This window comes from Salvelinus sp. IW2-2015, linkage group LG37, assembly GCF_002910315.2.
Source record: "Salvelinus sp. IW2-2015 linkage group LG37, ASM291031v2, whole genome shotgun sequence".
In the NCBI taxonomy this organism is placed as follows: Eukaryota; Metazoa; Chordata; class Actinopteri; order Salmoniformes; family Salmonidae; genus Salvelinus; species Salvelinus sp. IW2-2015.
In genome coordinates, this window is record NC_036876.1 from 15,395,622 (window position 1) to 15,416,933 (window position 21,312).

The following is a 21,312-nucleotide window of genomic DNA, read 5'->3' on the forward strand; positions in this document are numbered from 1 at the left end:
CACCACTTTATTATAAGAATGTGAAATGTCAGAATAATAGTAGAGAGAATGATTTCTTTCAGCTTTTTATTTCTTTCATCACATTCCCAGTGGGTCAGAAGTTTACATACACTCAATTAGTATTTGGTAGCATTGCCTTTAAATTGTTTAACTTGGGTCAAACGTTTTGGGTAGCCTTCCACAAGCTTCCCACAATAAGTTGGGTGAATTTTGACCCATTCCTCCTTACAGAGCTGGTGTAACTGAGTCAGGTTTGTAGGCCTCCTTGCTTGCACACGCTTTTTCAGTTCTGCCCACACATTTTCTATAGGATTGGGGTCAGGGCTTTGTGATGGCCACTCCAATACCTTGACTTTGTTGTCCTTAAGCCATTTTGCCACAACTTTGGAAGTATGCTTGAGGTCATTGTCCATTTGGAAGACCATTTGCAACCAAGCTTTAACTTCCTGACTGATGACTTGAGATGTTGCTTCAATATATCCACATAATTTCCCCTCCTCATGATTCCATCTATTTTGTGAAGTGCACCAGTCCCTCCTGCAGCAAAGCACCCCCACAGCATGATGCTGCCACCCCATGCTTCACGGTTGGGAAAGTGTTTCTTGGCTTGCAAGGATCCCTCTTTTTCCTCCAAACATGACAATGGTCATTATAGCCAAACAGTTTTTGTTTCATCAGACCAGAGGACATTTCTCCAAAAAGTATGATCTTTATCCCCATGTGCAGTTGCAAACCGTAGTCTGGCTTATTTATGACGGTTTTGGAGCAGTGGCTTCTTCCTTGCTGAGCGGCCTTTCAGGTTATGTCTATATAGACTCGTTTTACTGTGGATAAAGATACTTTTGTACCTGTTTCCCAGCATCATCACAAGGTCCTTTCTGTTGTTCTGGGATTGATTTGCACTTTTCGCACCAAAGTACGTTCATCTCTAGGAGACAGAACGCATCTCCATCCTGAGCGGTATGACGGCTGCGTGGTCCCATGGCGTTTATACTTGCGTACTATTGTTTGTACAGGATGAACGTGGTAACTTCAGGCGTTTGGAAATTGCTCCCAAGGTTGAACCAGACTTGGAGGTCTACAATCTTTTCCTGAAATCTTGGCTGATTTCTTTTGATTTTCCATGATGTCAAGCAAAGAGGCACTGAGTTTGAAAGTAGAGCCCTTGACAATACATCCACAGGTACACCTCCAATTGACTCAAATGATGTCAGTTAGCCTGTCAGAAGCTTCTAAAGCCATGACATCATTTTCTGGAATTGTTCAAGCTGTTTAAAGGCACAGTCAACTTAGTGTATGTAAACTTCTGACCCACTGGAATTGTGATACAGTGAATTATAAGTGAAATAATCTGTCTGTAAACAATTGTTGGAAAATTACTTGTGTCATGCACAAAGTAGATGTCCTATCCGACTTGCTAAAACTATAGTTTGTTAACAAGAAATTTGTGGAGTGGTTGAAAAATGAGTTTTAATGACTCCAAGCTAAGTGTATTCAATTGGAGGTGTACCTGTGGATCTATTCCAAGGCCGACCTTCAAACTCAGTGCGTCAGTAAGTTTCGAGTGTATGCCCCAGATAGTTTCCTTAGAGGCGATGAAAATAATTACCAAGATGTACTTGATCCAATTGAGGAGTAAGTAGGCTATATTTAAGTTGTGATATCATTAGGAAATATTTAGGCCTGCTGTGTTAAGGAAAATTTGGTTTATTTGAAAATAATTAATTTTTGTTGATAACAAGTTGATAACATATTGTGGAAAGCACATACGCAATATTATTTACTGTGTCGATAGGGGAGTAGGCTAGTGTACACTAACGTAATTTGATGTGCCAGTGTTATTTATTTAACTTGATAAATTATATTGTAAACGTGGATGGGTACGCTGCTTCATTCAATGATTACGGTATTGTACAAGGTAGATACAGGAGTAGTCTATAGTCTACAATAATTCTGTAATTGAATGTGCTGTAGTATAATTTATTTAATTGATGAACGAAATTGTAAATGGGGATGGGGAGGCTACTTCATTCAGTGAATACTGAATGTATTGCTATCACTGGGAGTATGTCAATGACGGCTTTGCAGCTGTTGAACTCTGGCAATGTTCAACAGCTGAAGTTTTACCGAGTCAATTTCTAAATCTCTTTCTTTTAGTCAAGATGTGATGAGCATGAGCAACCAACCAACTTCACTTCAGCTGTTCAACCCACCACCCTCACTGCTCTCCCTTCACAAGTACCCACATCCTCTTCTCTTGTTCGTCTACTTTGCCGCCACACTAAAAACGACTGTTCCTATACCCCTGTGCCAGTCTCAGTGTAACATGAACCATCGGAGGCCTCAGCTGGATGCCTAAAATGTGAAACATGTAAGCAAGATGCTATGTGTGTGTGGATGAAGTTCCAAATAAAGACAGGAGAAGATAGTAAAGGATATAGTGATGAGAGTGAGAGCATACAGTATGAAAATGAAGACCCCTTGGGATCTAAAATGAGTGTTTGGTGCCTCATGTGTCTAATTTTTGTCTCCACCACCCCTACTGGAGGTTCTTGGAACACTGCGATTTAAGTCTGAGCAGAGGTTCATGAAAACCTTCAAATGTGGTGGTGCGATGTTGCGTGTTATCTTGAATACCAGGCACATGTTTGAGTACAGAATTAAATGGCATACACTTATCAGGCTAAACTTGTTGAGTACATTCTTTGAGAAAGGGGTTCCAACAGGGTTCTTTGGCTGTCAGGTAGAAGTTCCAGGTAGAAGTATTTTTGGTTTGTCAGGGAAGAATTACATACTTACCTGATTTGTTTGATATAAATAGTAAACAATTATATATTTAACTAAGCATAAGACTGCCCTGCTAAGGCTGAGTTTTTATGATGTCCACTCTGGCTTCCTGCATCTAGTCTGGGCGTTTGAGGAAATGGGTTTTACTAGAGGGCAATAACTTTACAGCCACATTCAATTCTATGATCAGTGGTGCACTGGGGAGACGTATTCCATGGACAGGATGTGGGGTGGTTGTAACTGGGATAGAGATGGACTGGAACAAAGGGTCCTAGACATCCTGGCATCAGGGAAATTAAGTCAGGGTTGGGGGTTAGAACAACACCATGTGTTGTTAACGGCAGGATGAACCCAAAGTGGCTTATGATGCTGTTTGAACTGCCTGAGGGGGTGGAACTAAGCATTCTTAGTGTCCTATGTAAGATGTCTGTTTTTCATTGTTAGGGAAGCTCTCGGTAACACAACTTAGAGTGTGCGGTCGACGGTTTCATTATTGCAATAATTAATCAATGTTGAATAAAGACGATTGTTTGAATAATTGTCGAAGTCTTTCTCAGTACTGAAATGTCCACTACAGGTTCCATGTAGAACCCTCTGTGGAATAGAGCCCAAAAGGGTTCTACCTAGACACAGAAGGGGTTCTACCTGGAACCAAAAAGGGTTCTCTTATGGGGACAGCAGAAGAATCCTATTAGTTTGTAGATAACACCTTTTTTTATCTGAGTGTAGGCCTATATTGCAGTGGTGGTTCCGTGGTTTCCTGTAAATACAAAATTAATTGGTGGTGGTGAGTTAAGATAATCAGAAATACTATGAAACATCCCCACTTTTAGCACACATTTGAAAGCAGGCAAAGTAACCTGTGTGTGCTGAGGCATGTGTGATCACTCAACATTGACAGGACTGACAAAAAAGACAGCTCACATGCTTGGGACTCCCGAGTGGTGCAGCAGTCTAAGGCACTGCATCTCAGTGCTAGAGGTGTCACTACAGACCCTGGTTCGTTTCCAGGCTGTATCACAACCGGTCGTTGTCCCATAGGGCAGCGCACAATTGACCCAGCGTCGACCGGGGTAGGTCATCATTTTAAATAATATATATATWTTTTTTTAAACATGCCTCCCAGGTATTTGCATTTAATGTATGTATATAATTACTGCCGCCAGTGGAGCTGTGACATCAATGGAGTGCGTTAGTGAGATCTTTGACATTTCTTCTTCATTATGGAGAATGACTAGTTCTGAAAACAAAGGTTTCTCTGTCTCATCATTTTACCTTATTCATTCAGGTATGTAATGTGCAAAAGTGCATTATGACTCAAAATATTGAGGTAACATGGTTAATTACATAGTCCATGAGTTTGATGATGTTTGAAGGCAATTGAAGAGAGTTTTAACCGGGTTAAAAACTGGTTGGTATTTTCCCCACATTGTAAGTAAGTTAATGGAGTTCGGTTAGGTTGGTAATGGATTACATGAATGAGAAGGGATTAACATGGTGTCCGAACTTTCTCTACTTTTTTCAACGTTTTAGATCCAATTTGTTTTATTTTTCTATGAACAAAGGGTCATTTAACTTTAGGTAATATATGTAAATATGTGATTTCACGATAAAATGTGTTAGTGTTAATATTTGTATGAAAATAGCGTTTAACAGTTCGCTAGCTAATTGCTAAACAAATTTAGCTTGGCTAAGTGCTAGTTAGCTCTAGCCTAGTTGGTTTTAGTCAATGTCATCTTACATGTTAGTGGTTAATAATGTAATGGTTGTAGCATTGTTTCGCATAGGCGTCCAGTAATATAAAGTTTTTGAAATTGACGCTGATAGTACAGTGAGTTATATATAATGTGTAGATGTATGGTGACTCCACATTTGGATGAACGGACCAACGGGACTGCCATGGGAAAGTCCCTTGACGGGTACCAGGAAAGGTGGAAGGACAATCTTTGCACACAACAAAGCAGTGTCCAGACCTCCAGAGTATTCACTCTATAGCCTGCTGTATGGAGGGGAGCCGCAGCTGTTCACTGACGTAAACAATACAAATTGTATATAACATTATTGCATATACTGTAGTATAAAAAATGTTTGATTGACTTGGTGTTTTTCCTATTGCTGTTTTTGTATAATGTATTTTGAGGTCACTGATACTCCACCTGATGTGGTAGAAGTTGTCGAACCAGATCAGAACGCCTTCAAAGACCACCTTCAGGCACGGACTGAGAAGGATCTGGTGGTTTTTGACCAAGTTAAAATGATTGTCCGCTGTTCATTTATTTTCTGGCCTTCCAAGAGATATATGAGATGTATTTGTAATAATTTGAAATAGAATTGCATTTATTTCTATTATCAATCAAGGTGAGACTGAACATGGACAGGGTGCACGTGCTTCGACATCAGGCGAATGAGGAAGGCAAGACCCGGGAAAGCTTGGTGCTCCTAGCTGGGGTCACCATCCGTTAAGGTGAATATTAAAGTCTCGGATGACAACTATTTGCATTTGCCGCCTCGTGGTGGGGTGGCATCGCCATGCTGTCGGCAGTTTCTCAAAATAGTCCATCTCAAGGCTAACCACTGGGTCATGTGAAGTAACCGCCGCTTCCAGTGTATGAAAGACTATTGAGAGTAAATATTAGTTCATCACAGGAGAGCTGTAGCTCTGCCCACCAGTGAGGTGGAGCAGACCATGCTGGGCAATCTCTGATCTCCAAAATCCCAGTGGCTAGATGTGCCACGCTAATAGAGACATACCCCAAGTGACTTGCAGCTGTAATTGCTGCAAAAGGTGGCTCTACAAAGTATTGACTTTTGGGGGGGGGGGGTGAATAGTTATGCACGCTCAAGTTTTCTGTTTTTTTGTGTCTTATTTCTTGTTTGTCTCACAATAAAAAATATTTTGTATCTTCAAAGTGGTAGGCATGTTGTGCAAATCAAATGATACAACCCCCCCCCCAAAATCAATTTTAATTCCAGGTTGTAAGGCAACAAAATAGGAAAAACGCCAAGGGGGTTTCAAGCCACACATGAAAAACCACATTGATATGGTCTATAACCAACACAGACATAATATACCAAAGCTAGTGTGTCTTGTAAAATCCCAAGAGTAAACAGTACTACGAGGAGCGTGTTTTTCCATACAGGCATTTGTCTATGGAATAGCCTTCCCTTGAAGATCAAGCAAATAAAATGTAAAAATAGCTTTAAAAAGCAGACAAAGGTTTTCGTTTGGACAAGGTTGTCTTAGCAAGGGAAGCCACTGCACTGCCCCTTGCGCCCCCTACTGCTGGTCAGGTGTATTTATCTGAAGGATCGGTATGATGTGCAATTAGTAGTTTGTTCTTATGTGAAATTAATATGGTTGATTTTTAAGGTTAGGGAGAAGTGCAGTGAATAGTGCCACTTTTTAGGATGTCAATATAAATGAATGTATTTATGGTTTGTCATTTTGTCTGGTCTTTTAATCATTAAAACCTAAAGGACCACTTTAGGTTTTAATTAATACTTTCAAGTGATATCCTCTGGGTCCACGTTGTGCATTTTGTTGTATAAGTCTGTTGCCCAAAATAAATTCAATTCAACCCTGTTGTTTCTCATCTCATTTCAGACATTTAACGTTAGCATTTCAGTGTCTAGGCTTATATGCCCTGTGGTTATATGGCTGTATACTATATACTGATTTTGTGGGTATTTTGTTAGCAATGAGTCTTGTGGATGCATTATACATTCAAGTTCATGCAGTTGTGTGAGGATGATGGTGCTGCTCAGTAGTACTGTGTAGTTGCACTCCTCTGATCGTTCATTAGTGAAGTCACAGCCATGTTACTAGGTTGTATTGCCCTGTGCAGCAGAACCAATTGTAGCCATATTATTTATACCTTATGTAATTGGTGGTTGTATTAAGCCTATACCTGCCGTTTACTATTGTATATAATTTCCTCCTTTTCAGAACGACACAAACTCTTAGTTAACACAATTGTCAAACTGTGCCATTACTGCTCAGCGTCATTACTCAACCTCAACTGGAATCCTACCGTTCCTTCATCTGTGCCCTTACAAGCACATGGGAGAGAACACAGTGCTGAGAAAACCCCTAATGAACATACAGTCCACCAAGTCCTCAACTACATCCAGATAGGTACTGTTAAGGTGTATGGCTCCAGTGGTCATGACACCACCCTGGAGTTTCTCTCACAATTTATCTCTCTCTTTTCCAGGGACCATCCCTTACCTCCCTTTTCAACCCCACGGACAAACAATTAGACATGTATCCCTTTCTGTCTGCTATTAACAGTATTGCATGTCTAATCAAACATTTAAATTAAACCATTCAATAACTATTTTTACATACCTGATAATCCTTTAACCTGTGTGTGTGTGTGTGCTTGTTTACGTCTGTCTCCTACCCTGTTCCCTTTACGCTGCTCCTGTTCTCCAGGACCTAGGGGTTCTGCCTAACACCCAGACATGGATCCAGCTGATGTCGTCCATTACCAACCACCTTCCAAATTTTCATTACATCAGCTACTGTTATTGTCATGTTATCATTATTTGCTAAGAATAATGAGCAAGAAAACTATCATACGGGGCACATAATGTGAGCTGCACAGAATAACTAAAAACACTAGCACTGCAGACACTCAGAAGAAAGAGGGCAGCAGCGCCTGGACTTTGCAGTTTCCCTCTTCGAGTCCACCTTCCAAGACTGACCACCTGATGAAAAGAAGTGACAGGCAGAACCTTCCATCCACACAATACCCGCCTCCTCTCTATTCCACACACCAGAATTCAATATTTCAGTCTGATTGCCATGTGAGTGCACAAAAAAATCGGAACGTAAATTGACACACGTGTACTAAAAAAATAGCAACGCTAATGTATTTAAATCTAAAACACTGCCAGATGGGTTTTCACAGCTGTTTCATAAGGTGTTCATTATTGTAAATTGTAATGTGTCCCTTGATGCTATTTGTTAGTTCAACATTGTTGTATTATAAGACATACAATAGATATATATTCAACCACAAGGGTGTACTAATGAGCTATGAGTTTTTACAAATCATAATAGAGGGCTAATATTATTTCAGTGTCGATAAGGGAAATCCTGTACAAAATGAAAACATGTCAGCCAGACAACCCAGTGTATGAATCAAATGTATTTGCATATGAATGGAGTGGAAATTGGCTGACTTTGTGATCTGTAAGGTAAGTAACAATGTGGGAGAGGGGGCATTGAAATTGTAATATTTTTTTACCCTGATGCCTGTTTATTCATAAAAAGCAGAAGATGGTAAATACCATTAATCGCAATGGTTAGCCTATGCAAATTAACTCAAATGAGCTGACAACGTTGCTAGCTAGTTTACATACTGTGTAGATAGCTAGCTAAGTTAATTACATTTGACCAGCTACCTAACTTCATATTAGCTAGCTATCTTGATATATTTAACACTGTAAAATACATGTGTYGGTAGCTAGCTAACAGCCATGGAGGAGGGTGAAGAGAGTAGGCTCTTTGTGTAGTTCCAGTCCTTAGAAGTGAGAACAGAGAACATCCTATTCAGTGCTGTCTAATTTGAGTATAATGACGTCTGTTTCTCGTGAGGTTTTCTGTCCTCAGATACAGAGAGCTGTGAAAGCCTGTCTGTAGATGAAGAGGTCCCAATGAAGAGCAGTGGTTCTCAGTCCTGGTTCTGGGAACTCAAAGGGGTGCGCATTTTTTTGTTGCCTTAGCGCTACACATCTGATTCAAATGATCAAGTCATCATCAAGCTTCAAGTGGTATTTATGTATTCATTTGTGACGCTATCCTTGATATGATCCTGCTATTGTCACATGCACATGTATCTATCTACCCAATGTTATCATGATTTGTTATAAGGGATATTATACTTTAGTAATTCACAATGATCTGGTAATGTAAAAGTCTAATGAAATGGTCTTCTATTGTTTGTCCTCGTGTGTCTGTTTTTCAGCATAAAGTACTCTGTAGCCACTTAGTGTGGTCACCAGGTGAGACTACACACACACAGATTCCTGTTGAACACAGTCTCTTTAAGTACCTTATTTTCTCTCCTTCACTTCGTCCCTCTCCCCCCTTCTCCCTATATCCTCTAGGTTATATCATCTGTGTTGGTGAACCCCTCCCGTATCTGAACTGGCTGACACAGAGGGCACAGCATGATCATAGGTGAGAGGTCACTTGGTCGGGTCAACAGGAAGTATTATTAAAGAGATGCTTTACATTGAAATACAGATAGAGATGTAGTAGTCCCAGAGTTAATGACCCAAGGTCAGTTTTGCATTTCACCTCTAATGATTGATGGCTGACCGTATTAGATTTTTTTTAAAGCTAAGCTTAATCATGCTTTCTCTCCATCCATCTGTCTCTCGTCTGCAGTAATGTTTTGATGTGAGAGAGGAAGCTAGTCCCGTCATCGCTACCGCACCCGCTCTTAAGATAACCTTCGGGCCAACTGGGGGCCAAAGGCTGGTTAGGAGACACTGCTAGAGACACTATGTAATTGTGTTGAACTGAGAGAATATTAGGGTAGCTCTGTAATTCATTAATCATATGCTGTCTTCCCTGCTTCCCTTTCTGTCTTCTCCACCTCTCTCCCCACCTCCTCTTTCTTCCTCTTATTTTATAATGCACACCATATGTGCATTGAAGTACAGATTGAACTTGTATTTATAATAAAATATAACATTTATAATATTTATAATGCATGTATTATGTATTTATGACATCTGGATAATGAACTTCTTTCATTAAAGCATGTCACATTCAGACTTGAAGTCGATACAACAACTATGATAGCTAAGGTTCATAGATACAGTTGAAGTCAGAAGTTTACATACACTTAGCTTGGAGTCATTAAAACTCATTTTTCAACCACTTCAGAAATTTCTTGTTCACAAACTATAGTTTTGGCAAGTCGGTTAGGACATCTACTTTGTGCATGACACAAGTCATTTTTCCAACAATTGTTAACAGACAGATTATTTCACTGTATCACAATTCCAGTGGGTTAGAAGTTTACATACGCTAAATTGACTGTGCCATTAAACAGCTTGGAAAATTACAGAAAATGATGTCATGGCTTTAGAAGCTTCTGATAGGCTAATTGACATCAACTCAGTGCCTCTTTGCTTGACATCATGGGAAAATCAAAAGAAATCAACCAAGACCTCAGAAAAGAAATTGTTGACCTCCACAAGTCTGGTTAAACCTTGGGAGAAATGTCCAAACGCCTGAAGGTACCACGTTCATCTGTACAAACAATAGTACGCAAGTATAAACACCATGGGACCATGCAGCCATCATACCGCTCAGGAAGGAGACTCGTTCTGTCTCCTAGAGATGAAAGTACTTTGGTGCGAAAAGTGCAAATCAATCCCAGAACAACAGCAAAGGACCTTGTGAAGATGCTGGAGGAAACAGGTACAAAAGTATCTATATCCACAGTAAAACGAGTCCTATATCGAGGCTGCTCAGCAAGGAAGAAGCCACTGCTCCAAAACCGGCATAAAAAAAGCCAGACTACGGTTTGCAACTGCACATGGGGACAAAGATCGTACTTTTGGAGGAAAAGGGGGGGGGGGGCGCTTGCAAGCCGAAAAACACCATCCCAACATTGAAGCACGGGGGTGGGAGCATAATGTTGTGGGGGTGCTTTGCTGTAGGAGGGACTGGTGCACTTCACAAAATAGATGGCATCATGAGGTAGGAAAATTATGTGGATATATTGAAGCAACATCTCAAGACATCAGTCAGGAAGTTAAAGCTTGGTTGCAAATGGGTCTTCCAAATGGACAATGACTCCAAGCATACTTCCAAAGTATGAGGAATGGGCCAAAATTCACCCAATTTATTGTGGAAACTTGTGGAAGGCTACCCGAAAAGTTTGACCTAAGTTAAACCATTTAAAGGCAATGTTAACAAATACTAATTGAGTGTATGTAAACTTCTGACCCACTGGAAATCATTCTCTCTACTATTATTTTGACATTTCACATTCTTAAAATAAAGTGGTGATCCTGATATCCTTGATAATTATAACAATTGAAATGCTAATTCTTTGCACATGAACGCTCACTCATCCGGGAACAATTGCAATCGATATATATATTTACGCTCAGTGTGTCGTCGGGATCTCTGTTGAAAAGTTTGTTTCTGTTGGAGCCCTCTCTCTGTCGTGGTTAGAATGGATAGTTCAGAATGACATTTATTCATGTCGTTATAGAATAGATGTTTCGGCGGTTGTCGGTCTTCGCGTTCAATGATACCGAATTCCTAGCTGCAGACTAGTAATTCATATCAAAGACCTGTTCTTATTCTGTCGGTATCGATAGTCTAAGAGTTTAACCACGTGGTATGGATAAAAGATTCAGCCATCTACTCAAACTTTGGCCCTCTCGTTATCGAGGTAAGCTGGTCTCCTCTCAAACCTTGGCCCTCTCGTTGTCGAGGTAAGCTGGTCTGCATGATAGAAAACCCGGGTGGGGTTTTTATTCGGAAGAGCAGAAAAGGGCCTGTCCCATGATGCCCGACCATAACTGTGCTCATGGGCGGTCCTCTGATTTAGTTAAACTCCAAAGGGAATTGGAGTTTCCTTCATTTAACAGTCCAAAATCACATTACACAATTTCACAAACAGTATCATCCTCACTCATTCATCTTATACAACAATTAGATGTAAGCCTCATAACTGAGGCTATTATATAAACAGCGTTATGGTAATGTGGCCGTTTTGTCTCCCATGAGTTTCACAAAATTGTACCAAACGGACAAGTTCATAGCTGGATTCTTCACCGATCTTTTATACCTTCTCCAGAACATAAATGTCGTTCGGCTCTCCAGTTCTGTGAGGTGGAAGAAGTTCCTTTGTTCTCTCTATGAAAACTCACTCTCTCTATACTGTCTGGCCATGAGGCAGGATCTTCCTTAGGAATTTACGACCTGAGGTCGCAGCAGCCTGAGTGTAGGAGACAGAGAGAGGGGAATCGTGTTCGCTGTACCCAAAGAGGGCAACGTCATGACATACCACCCCCCTGGTGGTTTGGATCTTGTTTGTCCTGCAAGTTACAAATCAACATAAAATCATGACCACGTGATGTCCTGTTTGTAGATCATCATTGCAGTCCCACAAGGATGGGCCGTGGGTGTCCGGATTTGGGATCGCCGTTCCGGACCCGTCGTCTGGTCGTCGTCCAGACTGGAAGATCTGGGTAGTAACTTAGGCAGATGTTAACAACGCACACACACTCATGAAATATATACAGTATAATTACTTTCATTCCCCAATGAGCGGCGTTGTGGCACTAAGTGATGGTTGAATGGGGACTTTGTTTATGGCTCTATCACTTCCTACGTGTCAAAGGAACTGAACCGAAAAGGAATGAAAGCATAAACAAAAGATATACAAAACATAGTTCTCACACAAAAGTCATCTAATTGGACTGTATTCTATATACGTCCAATGTTCTAGCAAAATGACTATCATGGCATTGTCTCTAATGCCATATCTAGGGTTTTCCTACTTGGTGTGCTGCTTAGGCACTATCCTAAGTTGATAACTATATGATAACTTTACAGCTGTAAGGCACTAGTTTTGGGCAGTCGACATGGATGACCTATGGACTTCTGGGAAGAAAATTGGTGAGTGCTGTAGAGTCAAAGGCCTAGAAGTAAATGTTCAACTTTACTAAGGCTGGTATTTTGCTTGGACCCTTAAGTGGTCCTAGCATAAATCCTAATTGGATGTTCCGTTGTGCATGTGCGTTTATGCTTACACAAGCGCGCATGTCAAGGGAAGAAAATCAAGTATCCTGGCAGATTACAACTTGTTCAGAATGAGTCTGACGTAGTCAGGTAATTTTCAGGTCAGTGCCTGGAGGTCAGTCAGAATTGGTGTCAAGGGAGTCTGTAGTAGTTCTATGTCTTCCACTATTGTAGTGGCGATAGGTATGAAGTCTATTTCATAGCTATGTTATCCACGGAGGAGCTAACCTCACGACGGAAGTACTCTTTAAGTATTGGACCAGTCGTACGTGGTGTGATCATGGTTCATGACTTCTAATAATTTTCCTCCTGAATGGTGACGTGTGTTAACCATTGGAAGAGTGCACTGGAGATTCCCTTCCACGTGTTGCACTCTGAGTGACTCCTATGTCGCTGTTGTCAAGGGTAATTTGATTGGTTAGGTCTCTAACCTTCTTACTGATTGTAGCTGGACTGACTGTTGCTGGTATTGGTACTGGTACTCAAGGGGACCAGTTATCCTACCGATTTATTCTGAAATATTATACTAKRGGAACACATGATTGGAGCATTTTACTAGTTGTATTGTAGTTGAACCTACYCATGGCAAGGAATGATTATTGTTGCCATTTGTTTTGGAGGTGGACAAGTCCACTGGACTTCCTTTACGACCAGTGTGGTACACCTCAGTACTATCTTAGATGTGTTCTAAGATAATCCCCGTCTAGGGGCCTGTCTGCTCCTCACTGTTCTCGTAGAGGAGTTTACAACTAGATTTGATTTATGCTCTGGCGGCCTCGTGCGGTGTTGTCCGTAGTCTTGACCCCCCCACGGGCCTCGATGAGGCTCATCATGGGTCTGGGCTACTATTCCCCCCCTTTGTGTCTCGGGACCTCCCCACCAGCGGGTGGTGTTGGTGTCAGAGGCGCAAACGAAAAGGTCGGACCCTATGTACGAGTTGTCAGCGGCCGCAATGTTATGAGAATGGCTGTAACCTTTCAACCAAATCTCCTGGTGTTTGTGCTTCAAAACGCTCAGTGGCTGTCGAGGCATGTCAGTCACCACCGCGTCCGTGTGTGGCAACCTCTTCAGTACCTGCGAACTGAGACGAGGATATCGGTCTGTGATATCGCAAAGTGTTTCACCAGTGGGTGTCATCGGGTCAGTTGCTGGACTGATACCATTAGTGTCATTGTAAGGGGTGACAGTCCCCAACAAAGCGGAAAGTGTATCATCGGAAGCAAAGTATACTCTGCGCATCGATGTTTTTCTTGCTGAGACGGCCGCAGTGCTTGCGGAAGTGTCCGAAGGGCAAGAGAAGTTCATCTCAACTACCATATTGCACGACTGCAAGGAGGAGGGAAGTTGCTTATTCACAGAGACAGCTGGCACGAAATCATGAAAAGAATGGTCAATCGGGTTGGCTGATGGAATGTGTCGAGATATCGTAATATCTCCTTGGTTCGGATTCTGCACCAAGAGGTTTCTAAACGTCTTTTCCCCAAGGGGTGCTTTTGACAGATACCCCTCATGAATGACTGCGTTGAAGCTAGCATTAGGGGAAGACAGTGTGGTCAGTAAAGAAGGCACTGTGGCCTGTGACCATAGCTGGTTGGTTTTCCAATCCATCAATGGCAGTAACCGATCCATCAAGTCTGCTCCAAGTAGCATGGGTACAGTTTCGAGGCTGGTAACATACACAGGGTGAATGAGCGATACGTCCTGGAAGTGTAGTTTCAGCATGATTCTCAATGTGAGAGGCGAGGTAGTCTGAGTGAGTTGTTTGGTTAAAAGTGGAACGACGCGACACTAAACTTTGAGGGGTCACTCAGACTACCTCGCCTCTCACATTGAGAGTCATGCTGAAACTACACTTCCAGGACGTATCGCTCGTTCACCCTGTGTATGTTACCAGCCTCGAAACTGTTGGCTTCAAAGCCCTTTTGAGATCATCGAACAATGTTTGAGAGATGAGTGATATTGTCGCACCTGAAACAATTAGCGCATGACAAGTTATTAAGCAGTCCTCCAGGACTGTTTCCAGGTATGGCCGTTTAGATTCGTGGTTAGTGGACATATTCCCCACAAAGTGGAGTGGTCGTTCACAACGACATGATGTGCCATTTCTGTTCAAGGTGGAAGCAGATGGACTTTTCCGATTTTGAGTGGGCTTGGCTTTAATGAAGCGTGACCTTTTTATTTGCAACCTTTGTATCAGAGTCTATAGACAAAGCCCGGGGGCTTGTTTCTTGATCAACCGGGCCCTGGATAGGGTCTTGAATGAGAGTGGGAGAAATTTGAACTTTAACGTCCTTGCTATGGGTGTTAATTCCTGCGGACCTGGTGTCCGGTAATTCCCCGTCTAGTCCTTGTGACTTATCTTTTACCCTTTCCTCAAATTGTTCTCGCTTTAGTTCTTCCCGTAGTGGAACTTCTGGAGAACATTGGTCTACGTTTTGATCGTCCTTCAACCCTTTGTTACCCTTGTGCTCTGACACTTTTGTGGGTTGGGTGCAGGAACGTAGCGAACAGGTCGATTGTAGCGGTAATCATGTTGATGGCGACGTACTTTACATTAATTTCGACCACGGAGGTTATTGGAATCATGGTATCGTGGTAGAAACTGTTGTTGTGCGTCATCTTAAGCATCACTTAAGCATCACACAGCTTCTATTAGATCTGTCAAAGCACAAGGCGAGACCCAAATGCAGACACAGGAGGCAGATGGTCGGAGTCTTACAATGTTTATTAATCCAAAGGGCTAGGCAAGAGAATGGTCGTGGAAAGGCAAAAGGTCAAACGTTTACCAGTTTACCAGGTGAAAGCTATGATCCCTTATTGATGTCACTTGTTAAATTCTCTTTAATCAGTGTAAATGAAGGGGAGGAGGCAGGCATAACGGGACCCATCTCATCCAAAAAGTTGACTCAAGTTTGCCAAAAAGCACCTGGAAGAATGTTCTATGGACAGATGAGTCAAAAGTATAACTTTTTTGATGACATGGGTCCCATTATGCCTGCCACCTCCCCTTCATTTACACTGATTGAAGAGAATTTAACAAGTGACATCAATAAGGGATCATAGCTTTCACCTGGATTCACCTGGTCAGTCTGTCATGGAAAGAGCAGGTGTTCTTAATGTTTTGTATACTCACTGTACATGCAACATACATTTAGGGAACTATTGTTGTGGATGTTGTAATGAGTTGTCGTTCAATAATTGAGTCAATTACCTCAGCAATTCTTTGAGATCTTTCATTTTTTACTCTGACAGGTCTGAGTTTGTGTGAGTGGCATGTTTTTCTTCCAGAGTTTGTGATGATTGGTTGTGGTAGGAAGTTCCTGTTGTCAGACTAGAGGAGATGGGCAAACTGGAGGCAGAGGCTTCTCTCAATCAGTGGGCAGAGGTTGAGGGTTGAGTGTGCTGATGTGTAGCTGCTGAATCATGGCCCAAGGATATTCCAGCATGCTCACTTCTTTACTCAATCCAATTGTCCAGTCATGATTGAGGTGAGATAGTAGTGCCATGCAGGGGCGCTGTATTTTAGTACAGGCCTCAAAGTTGGTGGTGTAGATGGTGACTGGGCCAGGTTTGGGAATGGAACCCATGATCCTGGCGTTTCATGCCTCATGGGCGTGTTCTACCAACTGAGCCACAGAGACTTTCTGGTTACCCTTTTCCACCTGCTGGCCCACCTCAGGTCATCCTGGATCCCAGCAGTTTAATATCAGATGTTGTTTGCAGAGTGTGTCCATTTAGGTACAGGGATTCCAAAGGGGGTGTGTTGTTTGTAAAGCAAGCATGCAGGACTTTGGTCTTGTTTGGGTTGAGCTGCATGGAGCACTCATCCACTTTTTATTTATTTTTGTCAACCTTTATTTAACTAGGCAAGTCAGTTAAGAACAAATTCTTACTTACAATGAAGGCCTAGGAACAGTGGGTTAACTGCCTTGTTCAGAACGACAGATGTTTACCTTGTCAGCTCAGGGATTCGATCTAGCAACCTTTCGGTTACTGGCCCAACATTCTAACCACTAGGCTACCTGCCACCCCACATATTTTCTAGACTATGTTGAAGGCTGGAGAGCCTACCCCACCCTAATGAACTCTGCATTATACATATCATCAATGCACTTCCACCTGTGATCAAATTTCTGAAGTGCGCTGTTGATAAGGGCCAGGTAGATAAGGGGTCCAATAATTGTACCTTGAGTCACTCCACAAGTCAGATATTGCTGTGTTGAAAGGGTGCCTAAGTACCTCAGCCTCTGCTTCCTCTTGGAGATGAATCTACAGACTCAGGGGATAAGGGACTCTCTGACTCCTAGCTGAATCAAGCACTTTGTTACCACTGTAAGGTCAACTTTGTTGAAGGCTTTGGCTAAATCTGCTGATATTATAGTCCATATCTAATGGTCTTACTTGCATCAGTGGATTTTACATCATGTCTGGGAGGCCGACCAAGACATTTGTCTTCAACCTGCCATTTTTGCATCCAAGTTGTCTTGGGTCAAGCTTGTGGCCGATGTCTTCCAGCATCCAGTGGATGGCAAAAATGTCAGCCACCTTAGCTCCAGTATTCCAGAATAGTTCCAGTGTTCTACAGCTGTAATTGCGGTAGAACCATTCGGACTGTGTTGATGATGTTTCCTCGTTATGTTTCTTCATTATATTTACTTGCATCTCCGAGAAACCCAAGTTCCGGCAGAGAAATGAAAGACAGAAACAGCCGGGGTTCCATGTCTCATGCCAGCAGTCTATTGAAAAAAAAGTCAAATGTCATTATGACCGTTACAATTCCACAGTAAACTGTCAAGTACCATATTATTTTGTTATTTGACAGATATAGTGACAATATAGGTCTGTAAAGAAAAAGTATTCATGATGGCTTATAGATCATTTTACCTTTTAATCTCTTTTAAATTTCTAATGTAGTAACCAGTCTCCTGGCCCCTAGCAATAAATAGAGAGAGAATGAGAGAGAAGGAGATATAGAGTGATAGAGATATAATGTGTAGTACCCATGACACTACAGTCAACAGCAGTCTCCTGGCCAGCATCCCAGTGAGGTGGTAGTCTATCAGATGGAAGTTCTGCAGGGAGATGAGACAACATAAACAGACTGAAGGAATGTGTGTGTGTGTGAATGTGTGTGTGTGTGTGTGTGTGTGTGTGTGTGTGTGTGTGTGTGTGTGTGTGTGTGTGTGTGTGTGTGTGTGTGTGTGTGTGTGTGTGTGTGTGTGTGTGTGTGTGTGTGGTGTGTGTGTGTGTGTGTGTGTGTGTGTGTAAACTATACTTGTGGGACCAGAAGTAAACAAACAGATATTTGACCAACTGGGACATTTTTTAGTATTTGGGGGTTTAGGGTTAAGGTTAGAATTAGTATTAGGGTTAGAATTTGTAACGTCTGTGTCCAACTCACACTCCCAAACACTTAGATATCTGGAACGCAGCCCACTTTCCAGCTCTCTCTCCAGATCCCAATCACAGGAATTCTAATCACCTGTTCACACACCTGCATGTTATCATCCCACACTATTTTGTTCAGTTCCTTGCTCCCCATCACTGTGAGGTATTGTTTGTTTTGAGACACACTTCTTTCGGAGCTCTGTTTTTTCTCGTCCTTGACTCCTCCTGTGTACGAGTTTTTGCCTGCCTCCCTCATGACGCCTTTTGCCAATTCCCTGCCTGTACTGTTGCCATTTGTAGACCTACCGTGTATGACCTTCTGCCTGCCCCTGGACCCAGCTACCTGCCTCCTACTATGGTCCCTTCCAATAAACACCTGCTGCGCTCTGCGCTTGAAACCAGCTCTCTGTCTCCTATCATGTTCATTACAGAATTAGGTTTTAGGGTTAATGTTAGGAGCTAGGGTTAGTTTTAGGGTTAGGGTTAAGGTTAGGTTTTCGTGTTAAGGTTGGGGTTGGGGTTAAGGTTAGGGTTAGGGTATGGGTTGGGGTTAGGGAAAATAGGATTTTGAATGGGACTGAATTGTGTGTCCACACAAGGTTAGCTGTACATAACTGTGTGTATTCTTGTGTGTGTGTGTGTGCGTTTGCTCACCAGAGAGGTAGAGGCAGCAAGCAGGTGGCTGTGTGTGTGTGTTTGTGACTAGGTGCAGGTGTGTCCAATGGGAGGTCAGGGATCCGGGAGTGACGGACAGGTTCCGCCGTGATGAGGGCCGAAAGACTCACACAGTTACTGCTCCTAGAAGGAGGGGTATATACAGGTAGTGGGGTTAGTGTGTGTGTTTGTGGTGCAGTGTGAGTTGGGTACAGGAATAAGCCTAGGTGTCTGTAGAATGGTCACAGATTTGTGCTCTTGCCAACTCCAAACATTTGGCATCCCCATAACAGACTGGGAGTCAGGCTAAGGTCTGCAGCAGTGAGGAATGTGTATGGGAGTACAGTGTGTGTGTGTGTGTGTGTGTGTGTGTGTGTGTGTGTGTGTGTGTGTGTGTGTGTGTGTGTGTGTGTGTGTGTGTGAGAGAGAGAGAGAGAGGGTGTGGGGAAGAGCATGTTGTGGCAAGATCAGACCAATGGAAGATATCTCTCCTCCAATCTGTGTTGCCATAACTTGCCCCTCAGGGGAAATTATCGCTGATCCCCATCAGTCACATCAATGATTTATCTGGCTGACCTAACCTCTACTATGTTAGAGAAGATGGGAGAGACTTAAAAGGCAGGTATATTACATCACCGGTTAGAGAGTTGAGCCAGTAACCGAAAGGTCGCTGGTTCGAATCCCCGAGCCGACGAGGTGAAAAATCTGCCAATGTACCCTTGAGCAAGGTACTTAACCCTAATTGCTCCTGTAAGTCGCTCTGGATAAGAATGTCTGCTCAATGACTAAAATGTAAATCACAGGATGGGAAGGAAGAAGATATGAACATCTTATGGTAGTTGCAGCCTTATGTAAATAAGTAAAGTGTATATTTGGGGAGGGGATGTTAAGCCTGCTTGTTGTAGTGCCGTACTGTACCACGTCAGTGTGTGCATCTCTCTGTGTGCCGTCGCCCCTCATCCAGTCTTTACCTGTTCCTGGGTCCGTTGCCATTGCTGTGGCTGCCTCCTACCGGTGTATGTAGGGAGGGCAGAGCAGAACGGCTCAGCTGCCATCTACTCGGCCCTCTCCGGCCCCCGGGCATGGGCTGGCACGGGCACCACCTCAACACCCACAGCCACTCCTCCACTGCAGGCTTCCTCTGCATCTCCGCCAAGACCAGGACCCAGAGAACATCACAGCCCGGCCCAACGAAGCCAGGTCACTGTGGGAAATAAGAACAGAAGACAACATCGTTAATAGAACAATAACAACAACAGGCCACTACAGAGACGGACAGAGAAGAAGTCAATAAAGGACAGGGTAATGTTCAGAAGGCGCAACATGTAAGAAAACACAGTGAAACAGGAGGTCGAACACTATCTGAACTTATGCTTGCATCAAATGCTTGTTTCGCTTTTTTTTTTTTTTTACGTTTTGTTATAGTGTGTGCTCTAATGAACACAACCCAGCTTCAATAAAGAACATAATAGAGGACAGCATCAGCAGGGTTGAGTTCAGGTGGATAACAATGTACACATTGAAGATAGTAATAGGCCTTATGCAATGAATAGAGATGATATGATACATTTCTAGACCTACTTGGCAGCGAGACACGTAAGATAATATCGAGACAATTCAATTCTATCTGAACTATCTGTTGTTCTCTACTGAACACAGCCCGGGCACACACACATGCACACACACTTTACAATAACAGACAGGAGAGCGACTACACCTGGAATAGAACAAGAGATAATCAAACCAGGTTATCCCAATCCGTTGGTCTGTGTTTGTGTGACTGTATGGATAATGGAGGAGGTATATAAAACCACTTCTAACACTTTTCCCCCAGTTTAACACATTTTATATATGCCATTACCCATCTATCTAGCTACAGTATTTGTAGCTAGCTAAGCAACTGATCATTTTGTTAACAGAACTTGTGAGCATCGCATTCAGGTTTGCTTTTCTATTTTATTATTTGTTGCAAACTGACAAAGTAGCTATCTATCTATACCCATTTCTTGGCAAGACGTCTTGCAGATTTATTTAGAATGCCTACATTCTAAATTCCACAGTTCTACATCGTTTATAGTCGGCCAGGCATCAACGTTTTATTCCAATGTCTCGACGCCGTCTTGCCTATATGCAAACGCTCTCCAAACTACATATTGCGTACGCATCTTGATACATCGGCCAACGGTGTGCGTGCGCGTGCTGACTGGGGACGAGTGTCACAATGCTGCCTTCTCTCGACGCATAATCATTCTTCACCCGCGGGGGTACGTTTCACATATTTTAAGCATAGCCTATCCATGGACAGTCAAACATTTTCGGGTCATTGTTGACAATACTTTTATTAGAAAAGGTGTATTAAGCCTATAGGCTTAAATAAATGAATAAAAGCGCATTTTCTGATTACTGTACCTGTCCCATGTATTCTTTTCACCACATGCCTGAAATTGTAACTTTTTTTGTAAATATATTCATCACATATTCCCTGCTCTTAGCCTGTAATAAAACCTTAATTCCATCTTTATCGCACTAACTGCACACTGTCACGACTTCCTCCGAAGTCGGTCCCTCTCCTTGTTCGGGCGACGTTCGGCGATCGACGTCACCGGTCTTCTAGCCATCGCCGATCCACCTTTCATTTTCCATTTATTTTGTCTTGTCTTCCCACACACCTGGTTTCAATTCCATCAATTACATGTTGTGTA

General features: G+C 42.5%; 2 long non-coding RNA genes across 4 annotated transcripts in view; one reads left to right on the forward strand and one right to left on the reverse strand.

Annotated features, from left to right (window-relative positions):
- LOC139023852 (uncharacterized) overlaps positions 1 to 21,312 on the reverse strand; it is a 278,919-nt gene that overhangs the window by 183,921 nt on the left and 73,686 nt on the right. The window lies entirely within an intron of this gene.
- Positions 7,838 to 17,799, forward strand: LOC139023853 (uncharacterized). 3 transcript variants are annotated; one of them, XR_011475050.1, is made up of 4 exons: positions 7,838 to 7,989; positions 8,390 to 8,796; positions 8,902 to 8,974; positions 11,916 to 17,799. It is a non-coding gene; the product is annotated as an uncharacterized lncRNA (long non-coding RNA). The 3 variants fall into 3 exon arrangements; XR_011475049.1 differs by lacking the exon at positions 11,916 to 17,799 and adding an exon at positions 9,185 to 9,476 and having other exon boundaries at positions 7,839 to 7,989; XR_011475048.1 differs by lacking the exon at positions 11,916 to 17,799 and having other exon boundaries at positions 7,840 to 7,989; positions 8,902 to 9,480.